At 43.0% G+C, this 10322-nt stretch overlaps 1 long non-coding RNA gene across 1 annotated transcript; it reads right to left on the bottom strand.

Moving 5' to 3' along the window:
• Positions 1-60: 60 nt before the first annotated feature.
• Positions 61-10116, bottom strand: LOC135071281 (uncharacterized). Its single transcript, XR_010257232.1, has 2 exons — positions 10040-10116; positions 61-6591 (listed from the first exon to the last, which is right to left on the bottom strand). It is a non-coding gene; the product is annotated as an uncharacterized LOC135071281 (long non-coding RNA).
• Positions 10117-10322: the final 206 nt, after the last annotated feature.

The raw sequence follows: 10322 nt of genomic DNA, 5'->3' as shown, positions 1-10322 counted from the left end.
ATCTGTAGTTAATCTTTTAAAATTTTAACTTAAGTAGGTTTTTTAATAAAAACAACAATGTAAACACATGACTAGCTTTATTTTCAGACATTTAAATCGTTTCCTATCGATCCCTGCATACAAATCTTACATCGAGTCGTGGTCGAACCATTATACAACAGTCATTCGTTCCTTACGCGCTAACACCGCCCCATTGTGTGGACTGCACTCCGGCGAGGGCTGACTAGGGAACTATAGCCGGGGTGTAGCTGACACATACATTACACAGGAATGAAGTCCACACATTTCATTGCTACATTTAAACATCTGATAATGGAACAAATCGTAGACTTACCTAGATTGGTATAAAAGTATATAAGCTCATGTGTCAGACCAAAACTACTGTAGCTACAAAATTTTGAATTTTTCATGACGTATCTTCTACCGCGATTCACATTAAAATCTCGGGTGAATGTGAGTTAAATAAGCGTTTGTAGATAACGTGGGAACTTTATTTAGTTAGGTAGGTACTTTGGAAATGTGCATCCATATGAGAGCCGCACTTGAACCTAGAACCATTGCACACGATTCGACTTCTCACCCGCGCTTTCAACGTGAATCAAGCCTTAGTAGATAAGTCTTAAAAAATTAGTTGTTACAGAAAATAAATGAGTGTACTAAATAAATGTAACTTCTCTTAAATCATAGGATATTGTGACGTGCTCGGACTGCGACGAGCGCTGTATACAGTTGGTCTTTTAGAGTAGGCGCACACCGTTGATTTTTAGTTGGCCGATAGTTGTGCCCGATTTTAAATTGTATGAAGAATCTGTCAAATCGATTCGGCGTAGTGTGCGCACTCCCATACATGCCCATACTGATCAACTGCCCGACTAAACTATCGGCCGACGAAAAATCAACGGTGTGCGCCTACTCTTAAGGTGCAATTCATCTCCGAGAATTAGTGCATTAAGACAATAATTGCATGTAAGCCAATCTAGGCATATTTTGTCATTCACAAGATGGATTAGAATACACGACTATCTGATCGTTCAGAGATAATTGTCCTTGCCTGTGTTCACATTCCTACAACAACAAAACGGATGGGGGACCAACCTGAGCTACAGTTTGCCAGTAAACATGGAGACACTCATTATAAATACCTTACTTAACACCTAGTGGTTACATTTATATATTGTGGTCTTGTGACACCAACATCCACATGCGAATGTTGCTCGAGACGCATTCAACACTGCTGCAATAAGTCCTGCCTAGATGACCAGGGACGCGGTGTGAAAGGACTGAAGTCGATGGCAGTAGACATTGTGAAGAACTCGGTTTCTATTGGCCAGAAGTTCGCTTGCCCCCACTATATCGAGTTGACTTGATGACAGTCATAAAACGGTTTTTTATTAGATAATATCTCGAGCAACAATCGCAATTTACACAACATTTATACCTTATCATCTAGTGCAATTCCGCAAAAATATACACAATGCAAAAATATAAATAAACCTTTTCAATATAACTGACAAAAAATAATGTAAAAGTTTAATAATATTACTACTCAATAAAGGCAATTTGATGGATGATCTTACGTACTTTACATTTAAAAAATAAACTATTTAATTTGTAGGCACGGACTAAAAAGCCAACATTGGATTTCACATTTCCATAAAGTATGAATTTACATAATAATATTATGTATTTGGAAGTTAACTAACTTTAAGGCTTTTGTCAGTGAGCACGAAACTATTGTCAAATTGATAAAATACTCGTGTTTCACTAAGTTACACTAATTTATTTAAATAACAATGGACATCAAGTTACCTTTAGTTATCCCAAATTAATCACAACGTCCGTGAGTAGGTACTTATTTGCTCTGAAACACAACCAGATGTTTTCATCAAATAACATGAATAAGAGGTATGTTTCGTGTTTTAAGGCAACGACAAAGGCAGTTTTTATCTGCTATTTAATACCAGAATTATAAAAATATATAATTTAATAGTATAGGTTCCGTACGTTCAGTAAGAACAATAGAAATAAGAATCTATAAATAAAAGCCTATAAAAAGAAGTTACAGTATTCTCGAGTGGGCACTAAGTTAATGTGATCTCAAAAAAAAAGTCTAAAAAAAGCATAGCTAAAGTTATTCGTTTAAAACGAAAAAATTTGCAAACTATACATGAAACAATGCAAATGTTTGAAAACCCACCCGGGATGAGCGTGTTTAAAACCCATGACAAATAAATAACTGTCTATGGCACCTGTCTGAAGCTACTACATCAATATTAAATTATTCACTATTGTAATTCCAAATTGCAACATACTTTGGTATCGAGTAATAGCGAGACCATACCATAGCGGTTTTTGTGAAACGTTCTTCGTTTACGTTGAAAAATACGGTTTGTCCGCAAGATACAAGAGCTAAGACTACCGTATAGATAAAAAATACTGACACGTGCGCATACGTCGACTACTCGTCACACCGCTTGTACAGTCAGCGTCAAATAGTTCGTTACACCCAAAGTGGCCATAAAATTGACAACACAACCTTGTACGTTTGTTAGTCGTATACCTCGAAATCAAAAAATCCTTGTAGCTTTTCACCTATTCGCATTTCACTGTAATAGCGTTTTTTGTTGTAGCGTGTAATATCGGTAGGATATTTTGTTACTAGCATATATTTTTAACAGATTTTTACAACAGTAGCAAATTTTGATGTAGCATGTATTATCAATAGCCTATTTATTAAGCCGACACAGGCAGGAAAGTAAACATACTATGATTTTTTTAGACAATTGTAATTAGCGATCAAAAATTATACTACAAGAATAAAAATCTATTCAGAAATTTTGATATCGCGGCGAAATGCGAATAGGTGAAAAGCTACTAGGATTTTTTGATTTCGAGGTATACGACTATCAAACGCCTTATTCCAATGGTTGCGAACTTTTTGGCTACTTGGGTGTCACGCACTATTTGACGCTGACTGTACACAAAGGTGCTGCCTCACCGGGAGCATTCACGTGTAATGTAACATTATAGACTCGAATCTGAAACGTTACATTACACACGAATGCCCCCGGTGAGGGAGCGCCTCAATTAAAAACGTTTCGGGAAAACCGTCAAATATGAGCCCTCTATAAGACATTAAATATACGGATAGATACATAATAAGTATACATAATAACTACGAAATTTACCACCTAATACATAAACATTTAAACACTGATTTAGGCCTTATTAGATAAGTTACACATAATAATGAGTTAAAAATGCAACAAAATATATTTGATGGAATATTTAAGTAAAGATAACCACTTAGAAGAATTTGTGCGAACAGCAATAACACAAGCGAAAACAAAAATCAACTAAAGTATTAACGATCGCATACTCAAACAGAAAACCAAGACTATGGTTTGAAATATGCCAAATTATGTACAAAATAAGCGTTCGAGTTAAAGTACTCTTCAGATACTAGACCTCATGCCTACAGAATGTACATTGGATGTTGTCGGGCGACGAAAACCGTCCACGAAGTCTACTTAGAAATATTCTGAGCAAATTTTGGTACGTTAGAACAGAGTTCGAACGTTCTTTGGTTTACACAACACTAGTAAGCTAGCGTCGAGTGCCGAAAACGATGTTCTGCCTGTATACAATATTGTAATAATATGGGCCCTAGCACATACCAGTAAGTAAGGGCTAATTTTGCGATGTAAATGTCATTCTAGAAGTCCATCTGTATTGTTTAATGAATGATCTTAGAAATATTGATGTTTTTTTTAGTTTCCTCAACATTCCCCTTTGTCTTATTACAGCATAACATCCAATTTCGTTCATCTATAAATTACGTACAAACGTACATGGTCATTATTTTCCAAATTCAATAACAACAAATGTTTGAAGTTATATTTACACTAGGTCAATAATAATTCAGAATCTTTTCGATACTGCAGTTATTTGTGTAGTTAATTTGCGACGTTCGTTTATTTATCAAATAGAGAAACGACGTCATTCTTCCCGAATTCAACTTTATGACCAAATCTTACGTTCTAGAAACATTTACAAAAAATAGGAATGGTCAATCCTCCCTATCAATATGGACATAATACATAAGGCATACTTAACCTGGGAATCATCCGTAAATGTTTAAAAAAATTATACACACATTATTGACTTGTCACTTACACAAGTCATAAATAGACGAATATTAAGTTAGAACTACAGAATTATATTATGTATGCATAATACTTTATTTTAACACCTAAAAAAATCATGGATTTTAGTTTTTGAGAAGATTTTGTATACTCAAAAACAATTATATGAAAATATCCTCTTATTTAAATCTCTTTCGCAACAGTTTTAAGAGAATTTAAGATGGTATAAGCTGCCTAATTTTGAGATATGTAACGGGTCTACATGTTTAAGGTGTTAACTACATCTACGATACATTTATTTATATATTAATTCTTATTATTTATAGCCTACATAATCGTACCAAGCCTATAAAAATTAACGAATTCCTGTTCTGTGGGCATGACTAGAAAAATAATTGCGAAACTAAACGTCTTTGCGTAAAGACTTCTATTCGTCGAGTGTGCGTACGAAGAAAATGAGGCATTGAATATTTGTAGCTTTTGGTGGCAAACAAACCTTAATAATGACATACAGTGAGCAAAGCTATTTTACAAGCAGTGTACTTAGGTACCTAACCTAATCTAATGATGATATAAGATGATGAAGATGGTGGTTTTTACAATATTATAGACTAAAATTAACCCCTACTTTTTCATCACTACAAATCTACGAATAAGTGATAATATATGTTTACAATATCGTTATCTCGATTTGAAACGTAGTGTACTTATAAGGTATAGAGTACATTTAGGGCCCACTTGCATAAACCATCACTAAGCAAAACTAACGTATAAAATTAGTTTGAATTGACATAATATTAATATACTCGTATTCAGTGTGTTAAAAGTGGGCCTCTGCCTTATTTGTCTGACTCGCGTCAAGTCATTTTCTATAGTTGGTTAACCCTAAAAAGATGTAAGGCTTCTTATACATGAGCGTAAGGTGGCGACAGCTGCCTTTTCCACTGCCGTCAGCTATGAGCCGCTCGTCTATATAAGAAGTCTTAGGCCCAGAACAGACGGTGAAACGCAACTGCAACGTAACTGCAACTGCTAGTTACTTTTGAGTTGCATCTAAGTTTCTGCCATAGCGTCCGTTGAGAGACCACACATGACGCGACCAGTTTGAAACTTTCAGTTCCATTTCATTCATCAGAATCATCAGAAAGTTGCAGTTTCGTTGCAGTTGCGTTTCACCGTCTGTTCTGGGCCTTATATGTATACCCTGATTCGTCGAACCGTTCCGAGTTAAAGACGAGAGACAGGCGTATGAACTAATGGTTTCTACATCGGGAACCCGTCCCGTTTAACCTATAAAACTAGAAACGGACAGACAAGCTGTCACTTACTACACACATATTGAATATGCTATCGCCTTGCTAAGATCATTTGACCTGTGGTTTTCAGGAGCACAAAGTCATTGACCAAATAGGAGCCGTGGAAAATATCATTTAGCTTTTTCTATTAGAATTAGTGCTCCGTAGGTCACGTGATCTAAGTAAGGCGTTTAAACAATACACCAAAGATTACATAATCGACATAAATATACTTCAACTACAATATTTTACAAACTGTGTTTACCAGAGCCAGTTGCCATGATTGGTGCTCTCAAACTAGATTATTCCATTTGGAGCACAAGTATTAAATGCCAGCTGTGACAAGACTAGTGTGAATAGGGAATAATGACGTAATGTTGCTGATCAACATTGTTGTAAATTGTCATTCGAAATCTATTATGTTATAAATTTTGCAACTGCTCCGGTAAATACTTTAGCGCTCCACGCAACGCCAGTGCAACGTTGCACGTGTTTCTTGCAGTATGTTCAGAAGTAATTTTTAACACAACCTCAGGGCGACAACTCGACAAGAGATGTAAGTAAATAAAATTGGTGGTTCCATTCAATGAGGGTTTTCGCGATTGAAAAATCCGCGAGATGGCAATACGTAGACGCGAGGTCCAAATGCTGCATGATTGGTTATTTTTGACATGACATTGACAGATATGTCAAAATCCACCAATCACGCAGCAGTCAGACCCCACATCCACGTCCCGTCATCTGGCGGATTTTTTAATCGCGAAAACCCTCATTAGATTAGATATTTTATGGAGACCAAAAGAATATAAGACAAATTCAACTTCGCCAAATGGGAAGAAAAAAGTAATAATAAATTTTTTTTTAATCTTTTCTGTCAAAACGGATAATAAAAAATCCGTCTTTTTTTAAGGAAACCTATTTGACACCAAAAATGTCAACCCTAAAACGACTTTTCTTCTGCTAAAATTGCCTTCCACAACATACCGCGTCACGTCACCCTGCAGCCTACAGCCTGCTTAGAGCTCGCCGGGCAGCTTGAGCTTCTTGGCGTCGGGCTCGTCGTCGTCGTCGTCGTCGTCCTCCCAGTCCCAGTCCTGCTCGTCCTCGGGTTCGGGCTCCGGGGCTTCCTCCACGATCTCTTCCTCTTCGTCCTGGGCAGTGGAATGGAATATTCTTAACGCACGTAACACTTTTAGGTGCAATGTCAGTAGCTATGGTAGAGAGTACGACCAGGCCTGTTCATCTCCGCGAGTTTACATCGAAAACAAAACACGCACGATGGCCCACCTACAGGATACTATTCGACAAGGCCTCACATACGAGCGAACATTGACTTACGCACGCGTATTCTTGTGTATGATGCATTGAGTTATAATGTACTGTATGATGGAAGAAAATAAAGAAAATGGTGTACTAAATACTGTGCAGTATTTAACTGCCTAAATAATAATAAAAACACAGAATGTACCTACTTTTTTAAGTTGCCTCAAGACACTGAGAGGTAAATAAGTGGTTAATATTATTCATGATAATTCATGCTAAATCATGTATGTATTTCCTCCGCCATTTTCCGCAGTTTGGCACCTCACGTCACATCATTTTACCGAAGTCGGCCCTATAGCTTCGGCGCAGTGCCGATTACTGACGTTTGTCAACAAAATGGTGCTTGACTCTTGAGACAGGCTAAATTACACCATATTGTTAATGACATTGAGCATACATTTTTTTAAATACCTTCGCGAAGTAAAACTTCTGTACGTAGTACTTATTATTATTCTGTGGTACGACAGAAAAGTAGGTAAAGGTTTGTTGAACATTTAAGTACAAGCAAATCATGTAAATGCAATGTATCGTTTGAAATAAAGTGTACCGGCAATGTTTAGTACATAATGGTAGCCTTTCGAACTAAGCGTCACTGACGCAGCGTCTTTAGCTTTGGCCTTGTGCCACCAACGCCGCTTCACTAACTCGCTTCGAAAGGCTACCTTTAGTACCAAAGCTAAAGACGCTGCGTCTGTGACGCTTAGTTCGAAAGGCTACCTTTAGCTGGGAGTATTTGAGAATTGTTAAATTGGTTAGTTTCTACTGTTGACTTGCAATAAAATCTCAAAAAACAAAATACGTTACATTATTTCAGTGTAAAATATCTTCAGGGCCGGTCTTTGTGGAAATCCTTGGGGGAGGCCTTTGTCCAGCAATGGACGTCTTTCGGCTGAAACGAACGAACGTACGAAAATATCTTTACGATTTCCATCCGCTGTGCTCGATGAGGTAGGACACGTCTCGACAGCGGGTGCACCCTAGCGTCCTGCACATAAGGTCGAGGCTCGCTCACCATGGGCCGCTGCATGACACGGCTCGTACAGCGTGGACCCTAGCGTCTTGCACATAAGGTCGAGGCTCGCTCACCATGGGCCGCTGCATGACACGGCTCGTGCAGCGTGAACCCTAATGTCCTGCACATAAGGTCGAGGCTCGCTCACCATGGGCCGCTGCATGACACGGCTCGTACAGCGGATGGACCCTAATGTCCTGCACATAAGGTCGAGGGTCGCTCACCATGGGCCGCTGCATGACACGGCTCGTACAGCGGATGGACCCTAATGTCCTGCACATAAGGTCGAGGCTCGCTCACCATGGGCCGCTGCATGACACGGCTCGTACAGCGGATGGACCCTAATGTCCTGCACATAAGGTCGAGGGTCGCTCACCATGGGCCGCTGCATGACACGGCTCGTACAGCGGATGGACCCTAATGTCCTGCACATAAGGTCGAGGGTCGCTCACCATGGGCCGCTGCATGACACGGCTCGTGCAGCGTGAACCCTAATGTCCTGCACATAAGGTCGAGGCTCGCTCACCATGGGCCGCTGCATGACACGTCTCGTCCAGCGGATGGACCCTAATGTCCTGCACATAAGGTCGAGGCTCGCTCACCATGGGCCGCTGCATGACATGTCTCGTACAGCGGATGGACCCTAATGTCCTGCACATAAGGTCGAGGGTCGCTCACCATGGGCCGCTGCATGACACGGCTCGTACAGCGTGGACCCTAGCGTCTTGCACATAAGGTCGAGGCTCGCTCACCATGGGCCGCTGCATGACACGGCTCGTGCAGCGTGAACCCTAATGTCCTGCACATAAGGTCGAGGCTCGCTCACCATGGGCCGCTGCATGACACGGCTCGTGCAGCGTGAACCCTAATGTCCTGCACATAAGGTCGAGGCTCGCTCACCATGGGCCGCTGCATGACACGGCTCGTACAGCGGATGGACCCTAATGTCCTGCACATAAGGTCGAGGGTCGCTCACCATGGGCCGCTGCATGACACGGCTCGTACAGCGGATGGACCCTAATGTCCTGCACATAAGGTCGAGGGTCGCTCACCATGGGCCGCTGCATGACACGGCTCGTACAGCGGATGGACCCTAATGTCCTGCACATAAGGTCGAGGCTCGCTCACCATGGGCCGCTGCATGACACGGCTCGTACAGCGGATGGACCCTAATGTCCTGCACATAAGGTCGAGGGTCGCTCACCATGGGCCGCTGCATGACACGGCTCGTACAGCGGATGGACCCTAATGTCCTGCACATAAGGTCGAGGGTCGCTCACCATGGGCCGCTGCATGACACGGCTCGTGCAGCGGATGGACCCTAATGTCCTGCACATAAGGTCGAGGGTCGCTCACCATGGGCCGCTGCATGACACGGCTCGTACAGCGGATGGACCCTAATGTCCTGCACATAAGGTCGAGGCTCGCTCACCATGGGCCGCTGCATGACACGGCTCGTACAGCGGATGGACCCTAATGTCCTGCACATAAGGTCGAGGGTCGCTCACCATGGGCCGCTGCATGACACGGCTCGTACAGCGGATGGACCCTAATGTCCTGCACATAAGGTCGAGGGTCGCTCACCATGGGCCGCTGCATGACACGGCTCGTACAGCGGATGGACCCTAATGTCCTGCACATAAGGTCGAGGGTCGCTCACCATGGGCCGCTGCATGACACGGCTCGTACAGCGGATGGACCCTAATGTCCTGCACATAAGGTCGAGGCTCGCTCACCATGGGCCGCTGCATGACACGGCTCGTGCAGCGTGAACCCTAATGTCCTGCACATAAGGTCGAGGCTCGCTCACCATGGGCCGCTGCATGACACGTCTCGTACAGCGGATGGACCCTAATGTCCTGCACATAAGGTCGAGGGTCGCTCACCATGGGCCGCTGCATGACACGGCTCGTACAGCGGATGGACCCTAATGTCCTGCACATAAGGTCGAGGCTCGCTCACCATGGGCCGCTGCATGACACGGCTCGTGCAGCGTGAACCCTAATGTCCTGCACATAAGGTCGAGGCTCGCTCACCATGGGCCGCTGCATGACACGTCTCGTCCAGCGGATGGACCCTAATGTCCTGCACATAAGGTCGAGGCTCGCTCACCATGGGCCGCTGCATGACATGTCTCGTACAGCGGATGGACCCTAATGTCCTGCACATAAGGTCGAGGGTCGCTCACCATGGGCCGCTGCATGACACGGCTCGTACAGCGGATGGACCCTAATGTCCTGCACATAAGGTCGAGGGTCGCTCACCATGGGCCGCTGCATGACTGAGATGGGCGGCGCGCGCTGGTGCGCGGCCACGCGGCGCTCGATGAGGTAGGACACGTGTCGTACAGCGTGGACCCTACCGTCCTGCACATAAGGTCGAGAGTCGCTCACCACGCTCGATGAGGCAGGACACGTCTCGTCCAGCGGATGGACCCTAATGTCCTGCACATAAGGTCGAGTGTGGCTCACCATGGGCCGCTGCATGACACGGCTCGTACAGCGGATGGACCCTAATGTCCTGCACATAAGGTCGAGGCTCGCTCAC

Source organism: Ostrinia nubilalis, chromosome 4, assembly GCF_963855985.1.
Source record: "Ostrinia nubilalis chromosome 4, ilOstNubi1.1, whole genome shotgun sequence".
In the NCBI taxonomy this organism is placed as follows: domain Eukaryota; kingdom Metazoa; phylum Arthropoda; class Insecta; order Lepidoptera; family Crambidae; genus Ostrinia; species Ostrinia nubilalis.
Note: the sequence above shows the minus strand (reverse complement) of the source record. Positions and strands in the feature narration are given on the sequence as shown.